General features: G+C 43.2%; 1 protein-coding gene across 17 annotated transcripts in view; it reads right to left on the bottom strand.

Annotated features, from left to right (window-relative positions):
* Positions 1 to 26,393, bottom strand: part of ZNF536 (zinc finger protein 536) — a 456,239-nt gene that overhangs the window by 271,075 nt on the left and 158,771 nt on the right. For 2 of the 17 annotated variants that reach the window (XM_075940165.2, XM_075940168.2), the window contains one exon: positions 7,704 to 7,767. The exons of the other annotated variants lie outside the window; for them this stretch is intronic. The gene's annotated coding sequence lies outside the window, so the exon portion shown is untranslated. The remainder of the gene's footprint in view (positions 1 to 7,703; positions 7,768 to 26,393) is intronic. 17 annotated transcript variants of the gene reach the window in all.

Raw genomic sequence — 26,393 nt, 5'->3', positions numbered from 1 at the left:
TCCCAACCTAAGTACAAGAACAACGATGTTCTTTTCATATGTAACACCAAAGCCACAAATGGCTTTCTCTTAGGGGTCAAGTGGTATTTTGCTTTCAAAACAATTGTCTTCTAATTTACCAGTCCCTTTTAATCATTCTGCTCCTTAAAATGGTGTCAAGCATGCATCCTCTCTCTCTTTACACCACCCTTTTCAAACTCTTTTCCTACGTTAAAACAAGGAAGAGGCTTCTAGTTACTTTTCTGTAAGTATTACCATACCATGCAATCATTTTAAGAGCTAACAGAAAAGGTCTCATTGTTGACCTTGGCTTTCAGCACAGAAAACCAAATTAAGGACCACCTAACATTTAAATAAATAAATAAAGAAGATTAACAATGAAAACTCTGAATACCAAGAGGGAAAAATCAAATACAACAAAGAATACAGTAACTTCCTTATTCTGCGGGAACTAAAGGCTATGGACATGATTCTGTTTCGCTGGAGTAGGGAGGTAGAAACCTCCCCTTCCTGTGCTATCAGGGCCTAAGGGAATTCTGCTTGACCTGAGGGCAGGAGATCTTCTCATCATTATCAGCACTCAGGCTACGTCTAGACTGCAAGCCTCTTTCAAAAGAGGCTTTTTCGAAAGTATCTTTCGAAAAAGCCTCTTTTGAAAAAGAGCATCTAGACTGCAACCAGCACTTTCGAAAAAGCAAGCCACTTTTTCGAAAGAAAGCATCCAGGCAGTCTGAATGCTCTCTTTCGAAAACGCCCTGTTTGCATTCAAGAACGCCTTTTTTCGAAAGAGCACTTTCGAAAAAAGGCGTTCTTCCTCGTGAAATTAGGTTTACCGCCGTCGAAAGAAAAGCCACGTTCTTTTGATTTAATTTCGAAAGAACGTGGCTGTAGTCTAGATGCAAGTGAAGTTTTTTCGAAAAAAGGCTACTTTTTTCTAAAAAAACCCTTGAGTCTGGACACAGCCTCAGGGGTTTAAAGAGCACCTTTAAAACTCACAGACGCCCCATGGATTCCTTAGATTGGAGGCTACTTGGGGGTGTGCTGAATCTGTGCTGCCTGAAACTGCCTGCTTTGCTTTGTAGTGCTGGTCTTCTACTGATCTCCCTAGCAGAAGATTGAGGTAAGTATTGTGACCCTGATGACTTTCCCCAGACAGACTTTCCACTCTCAGGGGCTCTCTACCTGCATAAAGGTGCAACCATCCCAAGTCGTCATACTCTGCAGTCCTTTTGCAATTAAAATACCCACTGGCTACTCTTTATCCAAAGCCTTCCTTTAACACAAGACTACAATCTATCAACAGCATGGGAGACTCTTGGATCATTTTCAAAAACCTAAAATATTATTTACCATCATGGGGATTTGGTTCCAGGGAATTAATTTAGGCTCCCCTCCTAACCAAGACTCACCTTTATGAATAGTTTAGGTATGCATAGTTTATGCTGGTGTTTATAATATTCTATATAAATACATTAAAAAAACCAAAGACTTCACCCTTTAATAATACCTTCTTTCTGAACAGCTCAACATTCTGTAAAAAGTATTAATGAATTTATTGTCTCAACACTCCTGTGATAAACAAACCATTAAGTAGCTGGTATTCAGGGCTGGCCTTACCTTGAGGCAAACTGAGGCGGACGTCTCAGATGCTAGACTGGGGGAAGGGGGCGCCATTAGTTCACACTTTTTGAACAAGGCATTTTAAGTTGTTATTTCTTCTTTATTTGGGTAGGTAGCAGAGCAGTACCATGAGAGGAGTAGAACAGGAAGAAGGCAGAATTGAGACCTTTCAAAGTTTTGGCCCAAGCGAGGAGGCATGGGGGCGTCATTGAACTCCCCGCCTCAAGTGCCAAAATGTTGTAGGCTAGCCTTGTTGGTATTATCCCCCTTTTTCAGATGTGTAAGGTTACAGACATAATTTTTAAAACTGATGTGTGTCTCCAACTTTTGGGCCAACTCAAGATGCTGCCAGCTGAGCCTCCAAAAACTCAAGCATTGAAAGGAGTGATCAATTCTGAAAATGTCCACCCAACAACATGTGCCAGGTGATGGAGCAATGCAAGGAATGCACCCCAGATCTCCTGTTTCATAACCTTGTACTACCAATATAAAAGGGGTTAGGAACCTCAGGTCTGGTGGACACATCTGGCCCCTCGCATACCTGGATCCAGTCCCCAAAGCTCACGTCTCCTCCCCACCTCAGCATTTGGGAGCCCATACCTACTGTGGGACTGGACCATACAAAGTCCACTAGCCTGTGCCCCACTAGGTTCTGGTGTGCAAGGGGAATGTGGAGAGTGTCTTTCTCCTTCTCAGTCAGGTACCATGTCACTGAGGGTTTGTCTTTTTTTTTTTCAGCTTCTCACTTGTGTGTGGCCCCTGACTAATTTTTCAGTGGTTAGTGGTCCTTGACCCAAAAAAGTTTCCCACCACTGTAATACAAGATCACTATCTTCTACATTTGGAAGGCAGAAATCAATATTTAGACCATTACACTGCTCAGTAATACGGGAGGGTAGGGGGATTATATTCTTGTTGGAAGTCAAGAAAAAGTTTTTTCTGCAATTTCAAGAATAGTTTTAGTTTCAGTCATCTTCAGAAAAACAGAAATCTGAAAAACAGAAAATGGCAGGTTTTTTTCCCACAAAAAAGAATATCTTGCTCTTCGTTGGCATCTTTTAGATAAAAAAGAAACCACTTATCACCACGGGTGCTATTCTGACAAAGGTCACACACTCCTACTTCCATGGCATTTGTCCATGAAGGTGACAAAATGTGACTATCCCTTCTATCCTACAAAAATATAGTGTTTTAGCAACTTGAACACACATACATGTACAATAATATATCTTTGACAGGAACTGGGAGTGACAAGGAGAGGCCAATCAAATCCAAATGGGAATCCTGACAAAGCGGAAAACAGGGCAAGCTGAAGCAAAAGACCATAAAGTTACAAAAGCAAAACTTAAAAGATTTATCAGAAAGTGGGATATGTATAAAAACAGGCCTTGGAGAATTTGAACATATGCAAGTAGCACACGTGCAGCAGACAAATAAACGGTCTTGCTGTCTTTGGGGCAACATTTACAGAAGGATAAACTGTTCTTGAATTTCTCCAATGTGTTAGGAACAAATATGATTTCCATCCGACATTAGGCACACATGTCTTCTTGTAGCATGACTTAATTTTTAAACAAATATATTCTTTGTGGACATTCTTGCGCTAAACTAGTGCCTTTGAAACAAAAACAAAAACAAAATCGTCCTCTGATTCCACCATGTTAGTTGTTTGTAGTTTTGTGTTACAAAGATTACAAAGATCTGAGGAAGTGGGTCTGGCCCACGAAAGCTCATCATCTAATAAACCATCTTGTTAGTCTTTAAAGTGCTACATAGTCCTGTATTTTGCTTCAGCTACGAAGAATAAGGGTATGTCTACACTACGAACTAGCGGGGTAATGTAGGCATACCACACTTGCTAATGAAGCCCGGGATTTGAATTTCCCGGGCTTCATTAGCATAAGCGGGGAGCCGCCATTTTTAAATCCCCGCTGCTTCGAACCCCGTGTAGCACGGCTACACGGGGCTCGAACTAGGTAGTTCGGACTAGGGTGCCTATTCCGCACTACCGGTACACCTCGTTTCACGAGGAGTAACGGTAGTTCGGAATAGGCACCCTAGTCCGAACTACCTAGTTCGAGCCCCGTGTAGCCGCGCTACACGGGGTTCGAAGCAGAGGGGATTTAAAAATGGCGGCTCCCCGCTTATGCTAATGAAGCCCGAGAAATTCAAATCCCGGGCTTCATTAGCAAGTGCGGTATGCCTACATTACCCTCCTAGTTCGAACTAGGAGGGTAGTGTAGACATACCCTAAGTTAGTTAAGATGTGGGGTTAGAGAGAGAGAGAGAAAGAGAAAGAGAGAGCTCTATTAAGGTGTTTTCAAATAACTGCTCTTTCCCAGCCAAGTTAGGTGTCAGAAAAAGTGCCTACAAATATTTCTATAGCGAAATTCAGTGGTGATATGAATTGGAGCCTTTAGTGGAAGGCTCTTGTCTATATTCATGCATTAATAATAACCTCTTTTATTTGTGGTAAACTCAGCTGATCACATGACTTATTTCTTGCCATTGTCAACTTTTTCTTTTCTAACTTTTTAATAAGGAGGTTCTGACCCACAGAGAAACAAGTTGGAAGCTTTAGATTACCCTGCACTAATCATTATCAGTTATTAATCTAAGTGCAGTGATTGTGGGTTCTAAAGGGAACCTTCATCTTGCCCACTTCATCCAAAAGTACAGCTGGTAAGAAATTTTCCAGTTAAACATTTTTTCCATTGAAAAATTATGATCTACTGAAACCAAAACATTTATGGGAAAGGACTGATTTCAATTAATTTCCTGTTTCAAAAAAATTGAAAAAATAGAAATGTGTGTGTGACGGACCCGGCGGGGTCCGCACTAGAGGAGGGGATGGGACTCCCCCTCCCACCGGAAAAACCGCACGCCACAAGTGGCGCGCCGACCGGCGCCGCGGCCCCAGAGCCAGGGCAGCGGCAAGCCCAAACCGGGGCACGCCACCGGAAGCGGGGGAGGGCGCGGACCGAGCTGAAGTGGCCAGCCTGCCCGCCCCAACTTGCGGCCCTGAACAAGGCACGGGCCCACGCCAGGGCGAGGGCGGGGGCGTCGGCGCTGTGCGGGCGGAGCGGCGGCGCCCGGACGTCACTCCCCGGCGCCCATAAAGGTGGCGGCTGGGCAGCAGGAGGGGGGGGGTAGGAACGAGGAGGTGGCGGCCCTGGCTTCCAAGGGCACCAAGTTCCCGGCCCCCCGGGCGACCAGGAAGGACGGCGTCGGCAACTGGTGGCTCGCACTGGGACGGACCCGGAGACTCCGGCACGGTGAGTGAACCCCGACCTGCCCCATCTCTGGGGCGGGCCAGCAGGGAGTGGAAGGAGCCCGAGGCAGGGCCCTTTTGGCGCCCATGGGCGGATGAGTTGAGGGCTGCCGCCCCGTCCGCCGTGCGGGGCGACGTTTAGGCACCAAACTCCACTTAGGGCCTCGGGCTGGGACCCGGTGGTGAGGGAGGGCCCGGGTCCCCCACTCCCCCATCCTCCCTGCAACCCTCGAGAGTTAGGAACTGGGTGGACTGGACCGGCGGAGGAACCATCCAAGGACCAGGACCCCACTCCCTTTTCCCCAACCATGCCATAACCCGCCCCCTCCCTCCGGCCGGAGGAGGGGGCCCGGACTCGGGGTTCGCCGAACCCTCTCTGCCGTCACTGGCCGGGAGGTGATCGCACCCTCAACAGGCCCTGCCAACGAGCCCTGGGATCAGGGGCGAGGAGGGCAAGCGAAGGCGGCGGGTACGCGGAGCCCCGCCCCCCCTCAGCGGGGTGGAACCAAAGGGGGGGCGCGAGACGCTCGCACCCGGAAACCCGCCACAGTGTGATTTTGACATTTTCTAAATAATTTTAAAATTATAAAGTATCAAACACGTATAAAAAAATCAACACAGAAATGAAACATTTTGAAATTATTGAAACAAAATATCTTAACTCAATCCCAAAATGTTTTTGCATTTTTGGTCCGTGTGAATTTGTGATTTGAGTTTTTGTCACAGTATTTAAATATCAACATTTTTCTTAGAACAGGGAAAAATTTAGTGTCTCACTAACTCGAGCCAAAAGTAAGTTGTTCTAGAATGGGGCCTCAAATTAAACAAATGGCAGAATGCTGGAGAAGTGCATGAGCGGGCCGGTAATCTTTTAGCTATGGCACTGATTTAGGAGATGTAACCTCAATTCCTGGCTTTGGCAAAATCTTCCTGTGTCACCCACAATGAATCACTTAAATATCTTTGTGCGTGTGTTTCACATCTGAAAATGTGGACACTAAATTCTTCATTTCTCCCATCAATTGGTGTCTTGTCCATTTAGATTTTCAATTCTGGGGTTTGTTGCCTACTTCTACAGTGTCAAGCAAGATGAGACTATGATCTCAGCTAGGCCTCTCATAGCACTATCTTTACTACAAATAACTAAAAACTGATGAATAAGTATAAAATCTTTACTCTCATCCCAAATAATTAATGATTAATCACACTGTTAAACAATAAGAAGACTCCAGCTAACCCCAGGCTCTGTGTTGTGCTGCCCCTTTGAAACGCCACCACAGCATTTCAAAGAGGCAGCGCCGTGGAAGCCCGGGATCAGCTGTGCAATGCTGCCCCTTTGAAATGTTGCCACAGTGTTTCAAAGGAGCAGTGCAACGTGGAGCCTGGGGTCAGCTGGAGTCTCCAACTCTGGGGCAGTGCTGCACAGAGCCTGGAGTCAGATGAGGACTCCAGCTGATCCCACTCCCCTTTGAAACGCAGTGGCAGTGCTGCAGAAATGCCTGCTATTAATGCATGTTAATTGTGCTCTGCGTTAATTGTGGGTGTTAATATGCATAAATCGACAGCCCTACTTTTAGGATTTGTTATTGTTGAGAAATCTTTATTTTTATATACAAATCTCTCTAACCAAAGAGGAAATGATTCTGAAACAGAAAGGAGGGCCTGAGAAATCTTACCTAAAGGTAGCACAGAACAGTAGAAGACAAGATAAGTTCTCATTACTGAATGATCCTCTAATAGAATTCTGAAGGAAAACCTCCATGGTTAAATAAAAAAAAGGGGGGGGAGCTATAGGACTTGAAGTGTCTGTTCCACTGCGGGTGATCCTATCACCACCTCAGTGTATTTTGGGCCTTGTCACTGGAGTAAAAAGAATGTGATCAGAAAATAAATGCAGTGTAGGCCTGAGGAGGAGAAAAACAAAAATTAATATGTTGCAAGAATGGCATATCATGGTTATTTTCATAACCGTGATGGATCTTAAAAAATAAAACACTTGCATGTTATCTTTAAGTTGCTATGAACAGCCCATTCACAATGAATGCAGCTTGATGTGGCTGCTTGCTATTGGGATATGTCTAGACTGCATCCCTCTGTCGGAAGAGGGATGCAGATTAGGCAGCTCAACATTGCAAATGAGGCAGGGATTTAAATATCCCGTGTCTAATTTGCATAAAAATGGCCACCACGTTCTGCCAACTCAGCACTTTGTCGGCAAAAAGCGGCAGTCTAAAGGGGGATCTGTCGAGAAAGACAGCCTTTGTCGACAGATCCCTTATGCATTCTGCAAGGAGGCAAGGAGGCATAAGGGATCTGTCGAGAAAGGCTTTCTTTCTCGACAGATCCCCCTCTAGACTGCCGCTTTTTGTCGACAGAGTGCTGAGTCAGCAGAACGTGACGGCCATTTTAATGCAAATTAGGCACAGGATATTTAAATCCCTGCCTCATTTGCAATGTTGAGCTGCCTAATCTGCATCCCTCTTCCGACAGAGGGATGCAGTCTAGACATACCTTTGCTGGCGTATCTGCACTGAATAATGTGAGTTGCTCCACAACCTTAACTGTGTACTCTGTACCCATGTGGAATGGGACAATACTCTAAAATAACCCTTACTCCGGAGGCAGGGAGAACAGGGGGAGAATGTGACAGACTCCCACAAAGGCAGCATAAAGCTGGAGTGTCTAATTTTAAGTCTACCAACACTGACATACTGAACACATGTAAATTACTAAATACTTTTCTTCCGTTAAAACCATTTCCATACAGAAAGACCTCGTGTCACAAATTCTATAACAATGAGAAGTAACATACCTGCAAAATGAACATAAAACACATTTATTTTAGAACCCAGTCTGCAGTCAGCTCTGTGTATTCCCTAAATGAAGGAAAAATATAAGGAAAAGTTTAGACAACTCCAGAAGTTTGCAATCCACATCCATAAACATCAAGAAGAAAACCTATGAGGCCTAATGTATCTGTCCTTACATAGAGCAGTTTCAAACACAAGAGCAACTATACTGATGTAAATGAAAAAGTAAGTGCATATTCTTCTATTGCTCTAAAAGTTCCAAATCAAATTTTTATGGGCTCTGTGTTTATAGCAATGTTGCTATATCTGCTGGTCATTCTTTAGCATCTCCCATCAAATGTATCTACAATTTTTCATGACTCATGGAGTGCATCTACAAAGCAGGTCTTAACTCAAAATAAGCTATGCAAATTGAGCTACGTCAATTGTGTAGCTTATTTAGAAATAGCTTATTTTGAAATTGGGAACGTCTACACAGCACTTATTTTGAAGTAGAGCACTCTTCCTCCAACTTCCCTTACTCCTTGTACAATGAGGGTTACAGGAGTCAAAGTAAGAAGTCCTCCAGCTTGACAGTATGTTGACATTATTTCAAAATAACTGCTTGCTGTGTAGATACGGACTATGTTATTTCGAAATAATGCTAGGTATTTTGAAATAATGTTGCTGTGTAGTCGTACCCATGGAGCTTATGTTCATACAGAACAACATTTTTCTCTTGTAAGCCTATGCAAGAATCCCTAAGAGATGCCTCTCAAAATGTGACTCAAGCAGTGAGATCCATTTGAAGGACTTCCCACAGAGCAAACAGCAGAAACAGGAGTGACTGGTCCCAGTGGCAATGGTTAAATACTAAATTCATATCTATGATGTAAAATGCAGTGCATATGCATATGGGATGCACAACATGGCCACGTTAGTGTTGCTTTTGGAATCCTCACTTTTACATTTCCTGGTTTTAATGCTGCAACCGTAACCATGTACTACCATAGGGAAATTAACAGGACAAGATTAGGGCTGAAAGTTAGGCATATGCTTAAGTTCCTTGCTGAAATAAGACTTAAACAATCAAAGTATCAATAATGCTGGTGACACATGAAGATCAGCACAGTAGATAATCTTAAATGAATTCTTATTCTTATCTTCAATGTTTGCCTATGGCTTAGCTCTCCTGGTGGTAGGATAGTTATAAATCAATAACGGAAACAAATAAGTTCTGTTTTCCCATGTAAACAAGGAACTGAACTGAATCTACAGGGGATTTTTCATTGGACTGGTTTGTTTCATATGGTCCATATGGATACAGATCTGCAATATATACATAAATGGTTAAATGCACCATTTAAGAAAAAAATTAACTTGAAGACAGACAAGTTTAGCTACTGTTGGCTATAGGAACCATCCCATATTCCAGGCCACCTAAGTATATCACATGCTTTTCTGGGAGTGCACAAAATTCCAATATGGTTTAGTATGTGAAGGCTGACTGCATAGTGCTCCAAAACATTTCAATACAGGCTATGTAATCAGTGTTTCACCAATGGGCAACTTGCATTCCTGCTGCTTCATCATAAGTACCCTTTTCAAAATTATATTTGTACAAGAATCTGACTAAATTCTTAGTTACAAGATTCGTTTTGTAAAGGCACTAATTAATGGCCTATACATGGAAGGGAGGCGAGGTGGAATAGGATGGCACTACGCATTATTCTCTTGGCAAGGACATCATTCTAGTAATTAATGTTGGTGTCTTCTTTTTAAAATGGATTAAGCAATATGGACAATTCATAGTCTGTTCTGCTCAGTATTTAACTTATTCTAGAGTCTTTTATCTGCTTGAGAGTCATATCATCTGCCACTGGTAGTGCAATATGGTTCTTCATTTCTGACTTGGATTCAATTTTTTTCAGTAAAAGGTGTAAAGTATATAAAGTATTTGACTTAAATATGTATTGCAGGCTTTGGCTTTCTGACTGGCTATCTAAAATGTGCAGAAACAATCAGGAAAATTTTTGAGCTTCTAATTCCAATTCCTTTCTGAACTCTCACTTAAAGGGGTCATCTCCTTCCATGCAGATGTCCAAAGGAAGGATGACTAATGAAAAACTCATTTTGGCACCATTCAGTCAGCCAAATACCACTGCCTTCTCTCTCTCTTCTCTACATCCACCAGGTATCTGCCCTGCATAATTTCCCAGCTAAACAATGTCCACTTCTTCCCTCAGGAAAATATCTTGATGAGTAAAGATAGCTTTGGGTTCACATTGGTAAGGAAAACCTGCTACTTTCTCTTATACAGGAGTGGATTCACAGCAACAAACTGGGAGACCAAGAAGCCCTCAAAAAGGGATTCTGAGTCTCTATTTATATCATTCTCCTCAACCTGGTATCTGCGCCTCTAAACTCTGAGGTTCCAGAAATGTATGCTATTAGTGCTCTGCGCACATCAAGACTATAACACATTTTCTCCATTTATTTTTGGGGTTTAGAGCAGAAAGTGACAGGATGATAAACTTTAGGAAGAATATTAGGGCACCACATGTAAGACCATTTTGACCATACTGGGAAATGCAAAAGAAATTTGGTTCTGCCCATCTTGCCAATTGTAATACCTTTCTGGAAAGAATAGCTATTGGAACAAAGTGAATTTATTCAAAGTGGAGGTGATCAAATATTCTAAAAGACATCTTTATGCTCCAGGGGTGAATCAATATATTCTCCATTCATTGCTTCATTGACAATGAAGTGTGCAAAGGGCGAAGATGGAGGAGGAGGAGGAAGAAGAGGAGGCGAAGGAAGGAATTTTTTTCTTGGACTCGGCCAGATTTCTACTTTGAGAAAAACAGAAACTGCTTTGGGCTCATAATCAGATCTCTGACCATTGGACTAGATCTTGACATGATACTATGAGTCTAAATAAGCTCTTAAGCATCATTTCCTGATTTTCCATTCTATCTAGGAATGGTGAAAATATGAGCCATATGAGAGTGCTGGCAGTATTATAGGTTGTATCTCTTTTCTGTATTAATAATCAAGTCCAAACCTAGAAACAATTTCTGAATGAGACCACCAAGAATAGAGGGTTTGTGCCTTCGTTACTATTGAAAGGACCTATCCATCTTTGATGGCTGTAGTCCAATTCTGTAGAAACAGAAAAACTGATTACTGATTAGACCTGCTGAGTAGGGAAAGCAGGCACTGTCAAGATGAAGACTTCTCTACAAACCTATTCTACATATACCTGGAAAATATATGAGCCTCCTATCCCAAATCTCTTTAAATGAGAGGCTGATGGAGACATGGCCAATTATCTTTGGAGGCTGTATCCAGCTGGTCCCCACAAAAGCTAGAGCCATTAAGAAAATAACCATACTCATAACTTAATTGATAAAAATCTGCCATACAATCAATAAAGCTAAATGACCCTTCAGGCTAATACTGGCAAATTAGTTAGTTAGCTGTAAACCTAAGCAAATGCTAGAGACACTTATTCAGTTCCACAATAGCCATGAAGGATTGAGGAATTCTTTAAGTAGCTGGGATTGGACAACCAAATTCTACCTAATCTTAAGCATCCATTCCATACACGTGCATTCAGATGTACAAAAAGGACTGTTGACAGAAGAGTCTAATTGTGCTGCTGCTAACCCAATCTTTCTACCAAAGTAACCCTATGTCTTCTTGTGCTTCCACGAGCTAGGTGAAAGGAGCCAGAAAGCACAGACTGACCATTCCCAAAGGTGACCATTCCACTCTTATCTGTCTCTGCTCAAATTTTTTGATGGGACTCAAATTGAGGATCAATACTAATAAGAGTTCTAGCAAAGGCCATGAGAAACAACTGCCCACAATGAGAGAGGCTGCCTGGCCTGCTCTTTATCATGAGAAGAGAAGGAAAATGAACACAGAGCAGGAAAATGAACACAGTGTAGATGGGTGAAAGGAGCCAAAACAAGAGCTTTGTATCACTTGAAATCTGCATAGGAAGACCAACAGATTGTGCCACCAGCAAGCTGGTTACAACTTAGTGGAGTAGGCCACAGCTGACTATGGTAGCAGAGCTAAGCTCAATTTAGAGCAGTGAATTAGTAGACTCAGAGTAGCAGACTAGCCAACAGAATCTGTCAGTAGAGGTCAGAACACACATATGCCCGATTTCAGAATACAAATTACTGCTGTTCCAAGCTCTCATTATATAGCCTATAAGAAGCACAAAACCACCAAGTTTTATGCTCTTATTTAGTGAATAGTTTATCTGTTTATTAGACAAGTCAGAAATTTCTAGCTTTGACAGAACAAGAACGGCAGAATAGGTACTGCTAACCTATTTGAGTGTTCAAGTCACTGTGATACAACATATTAAACTAGGCTATGGATTTCTAAGGTGCTTTAGCAGCATGACAGTTGTCACCCAGCAACAGTAAGTCTTAAATAAAACATCATGTCAAATAAAAGTTTAAGGGATGAAAAATGTTGAACTAGAAAATACTGCTCTGAATTGAAAGAAGGCTTTTCCCTCCCACTCTTGAGTTACACAAAGCCAGATGAATGAGGTAGGCAAAAAATATGCCAGAAGACTAGTTGAACTGATTATGTGATATAGACTGGGCATCTTGGGAGTTGAGACCTGGAGAGTGGAGCTGCAGCACCTAAAGAGCATAATGAAAAACCCATCCTTAAAAATAATCATAGTAAAAAATAATCATCATTGTATGTCAATGGATATTTTCAACCATTTCATTGTGATAGAATAAAAAATGGTCACTTACTAGAACTATCATTCTTCGAGATGTGATGCAGCTGCGTATGCAGACAGTTTAGATATGCATGCCCCCAGCACCATAGAAATATGTCTAGCAGTATGTGTAGAGGGGCAGCACTCATGCCTTGTTGCCACAGCCCCTTTCCTGGCTACATGAAATAGCATCACCCCAACTCTCCTTTAGTTTCTTCGCACTGAATACCAGGACCCAAGTTTCCAATACACAGAAGACAGAGGGTGGATTGTGGAATACATGTCTGCATCATATCTGGAAGATCTACATTTACAGTAAGTAACCATTTCTTCTTCTTTGCATAGACGCATTCCATATAGGTAACTCTCAAGCAGTACACTTTCCCCCTTCCCCGTAGGAAATGGGTCTCTGAGCGTACCTACATAAGGACTGCAGGGCCATTCTACCACAGCTTGCATCTCCCTTGAAAGATATAGTTATGAATGCATGTATCAAGAACTACATAGCAGACCTATAAATGCTCAATATGGAAACAACACTGAGGAATGCTATGTACATAGCTAGCACATGCTGCAAAGTCATAGCTAAGGCTGTTTCATCTTGATGCAGGATGTTCCATGAACAGGGGGATGGAATGCCAGAATTGCTGCCAGGTACATTTTAAATGAACTAAGTGCAAGCCCCAGTGACTGAAGGCATATCAGGCACTCCAAGATGACCTGGATAGAAGCCAGCATCGGTGGGATTCTGTGGGCTAATGACCACACGAAAAATGACTTCCATTCTGCTGAAAAAGCTATTCTCTTTCTCCTAATTCAGCCATGCAGCAGCCACACTGTGAGGGACCGAGAAGTGAGCACAGAGCTCAGGATGTGGCTGTGATTCTGAGTGATTAGGTTGGGCTGGAGAGAAAGCACAGCATGAGAAGATCAGAGAACCAGCACTGTCTCAGTCACTTCAGGACAATGAGAATGAGCTTTGTCCAATCCACCTTGAACTGCACGATGACCAGAGTATCTATCAGAACAACACTGAGGGTGGTGAAAGTCACCATGGAAATAGCTGTGGGGTCAACTACCTCTGTGCCAAAGAGGATCCCTCTACTGAGGTCCCCTGTGCTCATATCAGCGCAGCTTCCACAACCAGTGGAAAAGGAATACTGGGTGAGATGCCCAAAGACCTGAGGATTCAGCAACTCAGTCAAATGAAGGGGTTACAGTTGATGCCGGTCTGGCAAAGTCCTGGACCAAAGGAGAGGATGAGACCAAAATGCAGATGTCTGTAGATGCCTGGTATTCCATCAACATGGAAATAGTTGGTACTGGATTCCCAAAGTCCAGAACTGGAGTCAACTGTACAGGGTTACTAACCTCCCTACTTGGCACCAGGGAAGGGTTAGTTATCCACTCCCTCTAACAAGCTATCACCAACTCTGTGCTGGTCACTGTTTTTCCTACGGGAGTGTGACAGTGCATTGCCCTATACTGGTCCTTTAAGGGGCTGAGAGTGGAGTCTGAGGGAAGCCCAGCTGAGGCAGCTAGTAAGGGTCCATCTGGAGGCTATAATGAGAGACTCCTGGAAGACGAGGGAGACCTGCCTGCTGCTGTGGAGGGAGGGCAGTAGAGGGCTGACTTCCAGGGAAGCAAGAAGCTCCCTGTAAGAGACAGGGCTGTGGAGGCTTTGACCTAGCAAACCCAGGCTACCAGGCCTGAGGCCCTAGGGGCTGCGAGATGCAGCGATGGTGGGCGGGGCTGCGAGAGGCAATCATGAAAGGCTGGGCTGAGAAAGGCAGACATGGTAGGCTGGGGAGGCTTGGGCCAGGGAAGCCCCAGGCCATAAGGTCTGAAGGCAGGGTTGCAGGAGGCAACCTGGTAGGCAGAGGTAGCAGGTCCATACCCTTTGCCAGGGAGGAGTGGCCTGTAGGGACTGCAGTCTGCCCAGAGACAGGGGCTAGAGAGGGACTGGCAGTGGGCCACTGAGGCCTGGAGAGTGCAAAGGAACTGGGTGTTCCTGGAGGGAGCTGGGTATTCCATGGTAGAAGAACTAGGTGTTCCTGAGTGGCCACTGAGGGCTGGAGGGTGCAAGGGAACTGGGTGTTCCTGGAAGGAGCTGGGTGTTCTGTGGTAGAAGAACTGGGGCTCCTAGGGAGTAGGGAGGACCCTGGAGTATAGGGAAGGAAGAACAAAGACATCCCCCCCCCCCCCGGAAGGGGGTGCCGACAAAGACCAGAGTGGGCACTGCTGGAGGGCAGTGCCCTGAAGACAACTCTGTACCAATGGAGGACATGGGGAGACACCAGTGGAAGGGGGCGTGTTGGAACAGACAGTTAATTCCCCAAAGTCACCTTGCTGAACGCACCATGCTGGTGAGTCAACCCCATTACAGGGAGGTAGAGAAATCACCCTGAGGTTGTTCTCAATTGGTCTGAAGATTGCGTAATGCTCTTGATTTGGGACTTGCCAAGGCAGAGCAAGCACTGTGTGGAGGATCGCTGTTGGAAATTGCTTTTCCACATGGAGGATAATGCTCAAAACCTGGTGAGGGCAGCATTAAGGGAAACAAACTATTGCAACTAAAACTACTCTAACAATGGGTACTACTAACAATATACCACAAGAGAAAAAAATCTAAACTAGTTGAGAGATTGTGAGGCTAAAACCATACTGAGCTGTTACTCCAGCCATGGACTGAAAAAATAAATTGAGAAAAGATCAGGCTGGTGCCATCTTACATGGCTAGGGAAGTGGCTATAGCTATAATGCACAAGTACATTATCTCTGTGGATACATCTACATTGGCATGCTTTTGTGCAAAAGCAGTTGTTTTGTGCAAAAACGTGCTGTCTGTCAACACTGGCGGGGAGTTCTTGCGCAAGAACACTGACATTCTAATGTGTGAAATCAGTGCTTCTTGAGCAAGAACTATGATGCTCCCGCTCAGGAATAAGTCCTCGTGCACAACTGTTCTTGCGCAAGAGGCCAGTGTAGACAGGGAACATGAATTTCTTGCGCAAGAAAGCCCGATGGTTAAAATGGCCATCGGAGCTTTCTTGCGCAAGAGCATCTCTTGCGCAAAGGCACATGCCAGTGTAGACGCTCTCTTGCGCAAATACTCTTGCATTAAAGAGTATTTGGGCAAGATCATGCCAATGTAGACGTAGCGTCTGGGTACTGCTAGGGTTGGGGCTCCAGTGCAAGGCACCATGAACACCTAACTGGAATGTGCAGCTGAATCTGCCAGAGAAGAAAACAACACTGTTGTCAATTTCAGGAGTTGCTGTCATGAAATTTGGTTCTAGCTCCTGCAGTGTATATGGAGCTATTTTTGGATATATGGCTTTGCATGGCAGTGTACCAAGGGCCATAATATATATAGAGTACAGAAATTTACATGATGGCCAGTTTACTAAAAGTCTAACATGTACATTTAATTCTAGATTGGTAATATTTTCTTCACAGTAGTATAAAACTGAGCCAGTTGAATAAGGATATGTCTACACTTGCATCCTAGTTCAAATTAGGGATGTAAATGTAGGCATTTGAAATAGTCAGTGAAGTGGGGATTTAAATATCCTGCGCTTCATTAGCATGATCTCGCTGGCGCGTTACTTTGATCAACAGTTAGAAAGTGAAAGTGCGTGCCGGGACACATTAGTTCAAACCAATGGGTTTGGTTCGAACTAACGTTACTCCTCAGAAAGTCCCAGAATGTGGCTTTGGAGCCACAGGTTGGCCACCCCTGCAGTATTCTTTTATGTCATAGGTTACTTATAAGCAAGCACTAGGAAAAAAAATTAGGGTATGTCTACACTACCCTCCTAGTTCGAACGAGGAGGGTAATGTAGGCATACCGCACTTGCAAATGAAGCCCGGGATTTGAATTTCCTGGGCTTCATTTGCATAAACCGAGCGCCGCCATTTTTAAATCCCGGCTCGTTCGAACTCCGTGCCGCGCGGCTACACGCGGCACGGACTAGGTAGTTTGGACTAGGCTTCCTAGTCCGAACTACCGTTACTCCTCATCCTCACTCCTCGTGGAATGAGGAGTAACGGTAGTTCGGACTAGGAAGCCTAGTCCAAACTACCTAGTCCGTGCCGCGTGTAGCCGCGCGGCATGGAGTTCGAACGAGCCGGGATTTAAAAATGGCGGCGCCCGGTTTATGCAAATGAAGCCCAGGAAATTCAAATCCCGGGCTTCATTTGCAAGTGCGGTATGCCTACATTACCCTCCTAGTTTGAACTAGGAGGGAAGTGTAGACATACTCCTAAATACTCAGAAGAGGCAAGACTTCACTTTCATAACTACTCTGTTTTTTGACATTGTATTTACATTAGTCTTAGTTGGAGGTGTTTCCATCTGTTTTTTTCTGTGAATATTATATTAAAGGGGTCTGAGTATTGTGGGACATCTTACTTCATATCTGGTACAGCAGAAGCACCTATGAGTAGGTGAATAAAAGGGCATGGTGGTAGCCTTTATTCAGAAGCATAATGATGCTAGTAGCTTCTGAGTTAGTGTTCTGTTAGTATTTCATTATTATAGCATATTTTATGGAGGCGGCTTTACTTTGGTGTAAGCTATGTTCAAAAAGCAACTTCTAGATGACAGGGGCTTAGCTCAGCTGCCACTGGCTGAGACACAGGAAGATTCCCTTTTGGCTTACTGGTAAAGCAGCTGCCAATGGGCCCCAAAGACCCCAATTTCAGTTACAACTAATAAAATGGGTAGGGCACACACGGAGCTTATCCTGCTTCAGAAGGGGAAATTCTGCCAATTGCTCACTTTCACGTCAATTTCTAAGTATAAGTTTGTAACCACAACATGTACACCATATGTACACCAGCAACCCAGAGTCTGATTGCAGCTGTCCCTTAAGTCAGGGCACCGTAGACAGGGATAAGAAGACTGCTCAATTACAAGATGCATGCTCCCCCTCACTCCCAGCAAGCCACAGAGCAGAGCCAGGTCACAGAGAGGAAGATGGTGCACCATCTGAAAGGATGTGGCAGTCAACAATATGCAGTATTGCTGTCAACTTCCAAAATGCAGGGCAGTGCAGTGACTGCTAAGGAGGAGGTAATATTGGTGGAAATAGGGAGGGAAATCTGCTACCTTAAACACTAAAGTGAACATGAAAATCTTCCAGTTTTACATGGAAGAGTGACAGGCAATTTCTTACACAAAATCTCACCTTGCTAATTCAAAACCTGGAACCTGTTCACAAGCATTACAACAGAACTCCTTGCAAACTTAGGAGGGACAAAATGGTTGTGTAAATTTTTCTAACAAAGATGTAGTACCCAGACTTCAAAATCAAAGAGACTATAATTGGGATCAGATCACTCCATTCTAGCTAGACATTGTTCTGGGTATTCAACATGTTGTTCGCACACATCTCTTTAGTTTGCTTTTACAAACATCAGGAAAACTAGTCTAAGGAAGTGCCCAATAATGTCCTGCAATGATGCAGTTACATCGCAAAAGCAGCTATGGTTACTCTTCTCAAGGAGAGCTGGGCCATATATCAATAAGGTCAATAGGTAATTTAATCTCCCCATATTAGACCCCCATCCCTGCATACCCTTACTCTTGTGAAATGTCTTTATGCATGAGAACTTTCATAGTTCTCACAAGAATAAAGTCTGCAGAACTGGGCTCTCAAACTGGGATTTCTCTTTGCAAATAGATAAATATTTGTATATCAATACTTTGTGATGTTGCCTGAATATTATCTGTGTACATACTGTATGTTACATATTTTGCCGGTAAGACTTTGTTTTGCCAGTTGGATCCACAGTAAGCTGCATTGTTCCTTCCTTTCTCAGCTATATTAGTTCACAAAAGCAAAAACAATAGCTTGTTCTGATATTAAAAGTAAATAAGTGATGCATGGGGACTTAATAATAATACTACTAAGCACTTATCCAGCACTTTATATATTCAGAGTGTTGTACAAACATTAACTAATTAATCCTCACAATAACCTGCAAAGTATGTAAGTACTTTCCAAATTAGGGCCAAATCTGCTGCTAGCAGAAGCAGCTACACCTCTGCTGACTTCAACAAGAGTTACACTCACACCACCAGAGGATTTGGCCCTGGTAAAAAATGAGACAGTTAAGAGCCCTAGGGCATAACATGAGTCACAGGCATAGCTGGGATTAGAATTCCCAATTTCCTGAATCCCTTTCTTGGGCCTTTATTACACCATGACATGAAGTCTAATATATTAAGGTCAATTTTGCAAAGTCAAAAGTCCATGTCTGCACTGTATGCAAGAATTCAACATAGTTCACAGTAGAATGTCCCCATTAGGAAGATTGCCATTGACTTTGAGTATAATGCACTGTGGGTAACTATCCCACAGTGCCAACACCACTTAGCATTCTAGGTTATGCTCATGGGCGCATATTGGGACCAAAATGTGCTATGATGGATAGGAGGAGTGCTAGCTAAGGTTGTTGGCAGGGAGTCAAAAGAACCAATGGGATTTCAGTGCTGAAATCTGAATTGTAAAGTTACCTGCTTGCTGTTTCTCTTTGTCAGAGTTCTAAACTAGGAGTTAGAGGAAGCAAAATGAAGTAATCCAATGGAATTACCATGCCTACAAGAAACACTGGGCATGGAAAGGACTGAACTTTGAAATACAGATCAATATGGCTCATGACTAGATAGAGAAATGTTTGTTTAATCATGATCAGGGTACTTTTCTTTGTTTGGTTAAACTTCTCTGTCTGAGATTCATGTGTCCTCCGTCCCCCATTCACTATACCTAAACTGTGCCAGAGATACCATTTTTCTCTCTGTTTTTAATCTGCTCTTTTCTCAGTTGCTCTGTAACACCTAGCAAGTATGCATTATCAAGTATAACTTTTGTTTTGTAAATAAAAACTTTTGTTTTGTAAATAAAATCACTTTTTTAAGGTGATCATTTGATTCTTTTGCCCTGGAAGGTAACAGGTCTGTGTGTGTGCTTGTCTAGGCTGAGAGATCAGCTACAAGAGTTTGTTTTCTGTTTTCTTTTTCAAGCTCTCTTGTGGTAAAAGAGCTTGGGAGTATTCCTCTGGAAGAAGTTCAAGTGATTCTTCCTGGGTATTAAAGGAAGGAGTTGGACACTTGAGGGGGCAACCTATCTCCCAAGGGTAGGAACTCTGTAACCTTTTGGAGTTTTTGTAAGAAGAGCCTACAGAGGCAAAGCATTTAAGGTCTCTTGTGTCCCCCCACCCTTTGCACTCAGAGTGCTAGAGTCAAGAAGAGTCCGACAGTTCAGCGAGTGGTTCTGGGTTCATGTCATCGGTATCCCAGAATACACTCATCTACTCCATCCCCCCTTGCTTGAGATCAACAGGAAATGATATTTTCATGCCCTTTTTGGTCCTATTTACCCATGCAGATGCTATAGCAGCACGAGCATGGCCTTCTTGGTGGACCCCATTGCATCAAACCATTTTGATGTTGGTGTTTACCTTGTTGCACCTAATAGTGCAGTATTTCAAGCATGTAAGCATGTCACTCCACCAGGAAGAGAACAAGGAGGAATCTCTTCTCTGTTGGGGTGCCATGGGCATGCTGTACAAGCAAACCCTTATGTTGAGCAAGTTGGAAACAGCTAGCAAGTGACCCTCAGGTCACAGTGAAATGCTAGTTCTGGTGCCGTGAGACAAGTACAGACTGGCGAGTCTGCATAGTGCTGTAGATATGGGACAATCAGCAGAGGATGCAAAACTTCTGAATGAGCGAGGCCACTTTCACGGAACTTTATGAATGGCTTTTCCCTGCCCGGAAGTTCAGGGACACCCAAACGAGACCTGCTCTAACAGTGGAGAAGCACGTGGTAATTGGCCTGTGGAATCTTGCAATGCCAAACAATTACTGGTCAGTTGGGAATTAATTTGGAGTGGAGAAATTTACAATGGGGGCTGCTGTTATAAATGTAGCAAAAGCAATCAATACATTCTGCTATGGAGAGTAGTGACTCTGAGAAATGTGGATACCATTGAAGAAGGCTTTGCCATGATGGGTTTCCCCTACTGCAGTGGGGCAAAAGACTAAATTCACATTCCCATCTTGGCCCCCAACCACCTTGCCAAGGAGTACATAAACCACAAGGGGTAGTTCTTGATGGTGCTGCAGGTGCTAGTGGATCACAAGGGCTATTTCACCAATATAAAGAAGAGGAGCATAACATGCACACCTTTAGGAACTTTTGCCTCTGCAGAAAGATGAATTCTGGAAATTAGAATCGGAGAGTTGGAAATGCCAATAATGATCCTTATCAACCAGCTTACTCTTTGCTCCCGTAGCTCATGAAGGTAGCCTGGATCCCAGCAAGGAACAGTTCAATTATAGGCTGAGTAAGTGCAGAATGGTGGTTGAATGTGCTTTCAGGCATTTAAAAGGAAGGTTTAGGAGTCTGCTGACTAGATTAGACCTCCCCTTGGGTATGTACAGACTACATACCTCTGTCGCCAGAGGCATGTAAATTAGACTACCCGACATAGTCAATGAAGTGGGGATTTTAATATCCCCCGCTTCATTAAAATAAAAATGGCCGCCGCGCTGTGCCGGCTCAGCTGATCGTCGGCACAGTGTGGCAGTCAAGACGCAGATCGGTTGACAGGGAATGCCTTTGTCGACCGCTCCTGTAAACCTCAGTTCACGAGGCATAAGGGAGTGGTTGACAAAGGCGTTCCTTGTCGACCGATCTGTGTCTTGACTGCCACGCTGTGCTGACGATCAGCTGAGTCGGCACAGCGCGGTGGCCATTTTTATTTTAATGATGCGGGGGATATTAAAATCCCTGTTTCATTGACTATGTCAGGTAGTCTAATTTACATGCCTCTGGCGACAGAGGCATGTAGTCTAGACATACCCCTTGTGATGGATGGCAACCTGCTGTGTGCTCCATAACTTTCTTCCTTGCTTTCAAAAAATATTATCTGGTGGAGGGGGAGGGGGGGGAAGGAGACTGAGGCAGTATGCCGAGCCAAAGATTTTGAGCAGCAGTTTTTATGAATAGCGAGTTTTGAGAGTCATTCACACTCCTTTCAATGAGGTGCCTCTGCATTCAGCGTGTATGCCTGCAATCCCCTACCCAAACCCTGCACTACAAGCAATAAAAAGACTGTTGTTCAGAGATCATGCATTTTTATTTAGGGAAGGCAACAGGGAGAAAAAAAGTCCATGGAGGGACCCTAAGGGAAAGGATCAGGAATGCGAGGACAACAGCCTTTTGCCTCCCAAGGCTATAGAGGCTGAGTGTGAAGCTGCCTTTGGGTTCTCTCCCCAACCCCCTGTATCCTGGGTCCCCTGGGTTGAAGGCTATGGAACTGGGTGAGGAGGGAAACTTGCTTTGCACGGGGTGGAGGGGTCCCTATACAGGATCTCTGCCAGGTACTCCATCACAGCAATCAGGGACGAAAAGGTATTCTCTCCTGTTGCTTTACTTGCAGTTCCCTGCATGCTTTCCTGCCACTCCACTATCCTCTCCTGGCACTCTGCCCACATCTCCTCCAGGAACGTATTCCTCCATTCCATTTGCTCCTTAAACAGGTCTTCTCTTGTCTGTTTTTGCCTGCAGATTTGTGTGAGATGACAGCTGCTGAAGCCAGGGGAGCACGCAGTAATCTCCCTGTTGTTCCCACTGTAATGAAAAGTTACAAGGGCACACATTACAGAAGATGCGTTGAGGAGCCTAAAATCTAATCTGCTAACATACAGTGAAGGTCTCTCTAAAGACAACAGAGAAGTGTTCTGCGCAAGGCAAAAGTTATTCTTTAAAGGGGCAATTGTACAGCCGGTACACAACAGAGTTCTCAAGAGAACATCTGGACTCAGACGGTTTAGAGGCAAGCGTGGTAAAGGACCTGCCAGAGCATGATCCTGCACGTGGGAGTGGGAACGGCAGGAACAGGAAGGTGGCTCGTGTGGTTTCCCTCCTCTGTGTCCATCACACCTTACTTCCCAGTAGAGTACTCTCCCATCCTGCAGAAGCCTGTGGGCAGAAAGGCAGGAGTGGGGGGTCCAGAGGCTGAAGCCATGCTAGTAGCAGAGGCAGCAACTAATAGCTTCCCCTCCTCCTTCATCCAGGTTGCCATGCGAGATATCAGTCTTCTCCAAATCACATAAAGTGATAGGGAGCTGATGCTGACTGAATGGGACCAGCAACCTGGTCCTTATGCTGCAATGCTTTGTGCTGCAATGATGCCAGACCACTTATTTCTGGGCGAGCCTGCCCAGAAACCTTGTGAAAAGGATCAAAGAGTTCCTATCTGAGAGTTTCATGGAGATGTGCAGGGAGGATTCCCACTCCATTTTCAGACACATTAACAAGATGTTCCAGGTCCTCTTCCTGTGCTGTGTAAGCACAGAGTATGCCACACATCACACCCAATTGCCTTAAATCACTTGTAGCAAGGAACAAATTGTCAACTCACCAGAAGCGTCCTCCTTGGGATCGGTGCTCAACTGTGAGATGTCCTGGGAGAAGGGGATTGGCTCCACAGTGAGTAAAAGTTCTTGGCTCTCGCTGCTCACCCAATGGACATTCTCTTTGTCCTCCTCCTTACCCTACACCACCATACTGTCCTCCATGCTGCTGCCCTGAGTTTCTTGTGTTGACTCCATGGTCTGGCTTGGAAAGCTGTTCAGTTTCCCCTCTACCCCAAGGATTGCATGCAGCTGGTTGTAGAAATGGCATGTTTACAACAATGTACCAGATTGTCTGTTTGCTTCCTTTGTTTTGTAATAGGATTGCCTCAGCACCTTTATTTTAACTTAGCACCACTGGCAGTCCCTGCAGTATCCTTTCTCCACATGCACCTTGCTATCTTTGCATAGATATTTCCTGTTTTGGAGCTCCAAGAAAATGGATTCCTCTCCACATGCCTCGTTGAGGTCCAAGATCTCCTGCACACTTTATACTGGCACTCTTTTGCACCTCTGGGAACTGCAGCTCATGGGACTTGAGCTCATGGAAATCATGGCTACACGTACTGCTCAGGTGTGCTGCCTGCTTGGAGGTGTTCTCACAACACTGGCCACATGAGAAATGAAATTCAAACTTTCATGGTGCTTTTCCTGTTCACCTAGTGAGCATTAGAGGCACAAGTTCTGGCCAGAGCAAGGAACTGTGGGATGCCTCCTGGAGGCCAAGAACCTTGACTTTCTCAAAGCTAAGTCTATACTACCGTGAATTCGACCATGCAATGTTTAAATTTTCGTTACTCCTTGTGAAAAGCAGGAATACCAAAATTAACTTCAGCAACAGAACAGATTTGGTATTCCTGCTTTTTAGAACTAATTATTTAGAAAATCATCCTTTTGAAGCTAAATCCGACCTAAACTCCTAGTGTAAACCAGGCCTCATTCTCATTACTCCATCTGGGCCATTCTGATGTAGCCATTTAACTCAAGGATATGTTAATAAGTTTTCTGAAGTTTAATTATGTAACATTAAAATGGAGCAACGAAGTTTACATTCAAAGATGAAAAGGAAATTCCTAAGAAAGAACTATATTTTTCTATCTACCAAACCAAAGATTACATAATATATATTTAATTTATCTTATTTAATTTACAGCCCTATCTATAAACAGGATCCAAGTTAGAAAGTGCTCACAAATACATATAACATGGGGAAGGTTCAAGGATTAAAAGAAAGAGTCTATTAGAGATTTTTTATATATACAAAGTTCGCTGTGTAAGCAATTATTATTATGAGAGTCTACCCAGACTTTAACAAAAAAGGAAAATACAGGAATGGTGAAGACAATAGAGTAATGACTGCATGTAGTAATGGTATTAGTGAATGGTTTAAAGGATGATGGGCATACTCAGAGGTTAAAAATGAGATACAGATTAGGTTAAATTATCCACGAACCAAAAAGCGTTCCAAATTTGGCCTTTCTCATATAGTTTATAATTTCCTGGGTAGCTAGGTTAGAAGTTAATAAGTTTGAAGAAAAGGAGACAGAAAAAAGCCTTTCTATTTGATGGCCTCAAAAGGGAGGGATGCACCAAGACAGGATCTAATCAGTCTTAAGGGCTACACTTTTCATTATAGAAACTGTAGTGAACACATAGAAAATAGAACAAAACCCAAGAAGAACTGTTGATACAGTTTTAAATTATTGTGATTAATGATGGGCTTAACAGGTCCAGGAATTTCAGGCAGCACTGCAGAGAAAGGTTCTCTTTTACCTACAAGTTAAGTTTTATCTACCCAACTTCCTCCATCCCTGAGAAACAGCTCACTATTCTCCTCTCTCAAATGTGACTTTTTTCATGAGGAATAGTCCCAAAAGAGACTGCAGAGAAAATGTTGGCCTCAAGTACTCAAGAGTTAAGTCTGGCATTTTTAAAATACCTGCGGGTAGCCTGGTGAATCACGTCGCCCACATTCACCCATCTCTAATGATGATTATTATGCACCAACAGCTGTCTACAGTTCAATGGCTGAGAATCTAATTGATCTCATTATCTCCCCCTATATAAGGTGAAGTGTGTCCTCACTCTGTGATTGTCTGGATCCTAGGCTGATAAGGAACCCTGTATGGAAGGCCTGGAAACAGAAAATTCAGTTGTACTATTAGCTTGTTTTCAGTTGGTCCAAATTCACAGAAACAAACATGTTGTAATAAACAATGTACCTCCTACAATGTAGCTTTTGTCTTGTCAGTTTTATACTGAATAGCTTAGATATCGTTCATATGAATATTAATACTGCAATAAAAAGCAAGAGACTGGAATATTAGTTATGCATTCTTTTGTTACTTAGTTTTAATTATTACTATTAATGCTATTATATCCAATTTCCCCTCACCTCCCTCACCCTGACAGCCTCCACTTCAGTGCCCTATCTCAGGCAGTTAGCTTCTTCTGGAACCAACAACGTTACCCAATTAACCCTCTGGCAGGGTATGGTAGAGTATATAAATGGTGTTGCTTCCTTCCCTACAAGTCTGTGTACATCAAAATTTCTACTATATAGCCTAGGGTCTAAATCACCTTCCTGAACTTAAATCACCTATATAACAGTGCCAGGTACTGCTATCTCCTTGTTGTGTTTTGTTCTCTCTGTGTCAGACTTAACTAAAGTATTTATATAGGGGGAGAGGAATGTGAGAGTGCACATGCAAGCACATGTGTGTGTGTGTGTGCGTGCGTGTGTGTGCATGTGTGCCAATGTGTTTTGAATGTTAAAAGTTATAGTACCAAAAACTAAAAGACAAGATATTTGCAGAAATAGAAGGCCTGATTCTCTTCCCACTTACTATCGTGTAACTCCATTGTCTTTATTTATACCAGTATGAGAGAAGAATCTGGCCCATAGTACAAAATACTTAGGTTTCTGTAGCTTGCCCTTTTGTCCATTAGTTTATCTGTTGCCACTGTGCAAAAAGATGCAATAAAAATTACCTATTTCTCTGCAGCTATGCTTATGGCAAATCTCTTTTGTTTTTTTAAATACTTCTGTTCATTTGCTACTCTACAGCAGATATATTTTTAACATAAAAACACTATATTTAATTAGTTATGGATCTCAGTTCTTTTAGCACTACTGGAAATCACACAAAAACACATTAGTACAGAGCAATTAGTGCAATGGCAGTAAACAACTAAGGCACTATTAAGCTGTGGGTGATTAAATAGTATTACTTTATTTTTATGATATTAGACTTAAAGATGGAGTAGACTTTAAACATATATTCCCATTAACATTAACATATAATATGAATAGTAGGTATCTTTAAATCCAGCCTTAAGAACTTAAGAAAAAGTTGATCAGGATACTTCACTCAGTAGAAAGCTACTTTATAAATTATGTTGCAGTATTTCTTATCTCAAGATACCCAGACATTTAAACAGTAATATTATTTCACTGGTTTTATGGAGTTTCCTAAATACCCATTTCTATACCACTATAGAACAAAAAGCTACTGAACTACCAAACTC

This window comes from Pelodiscus sinensis, chromosome 12 (assembly GCF_052426305.1).
Source record: "Pelodiscus sinensis isolate ZL-2025 chromosome 12, ASM5242630v1, whole genome shotgun sequence".
Taxonomy (NCBI): domain Eukaryota; kingdom Metazoa; phylum Chordata; order Testudines; family Trionychidae; genus Pelodiscus; species Pelodiscus sinensis.
This window is presented reverse-complemented; position numbering and strand designations above follow the sequence as displayed.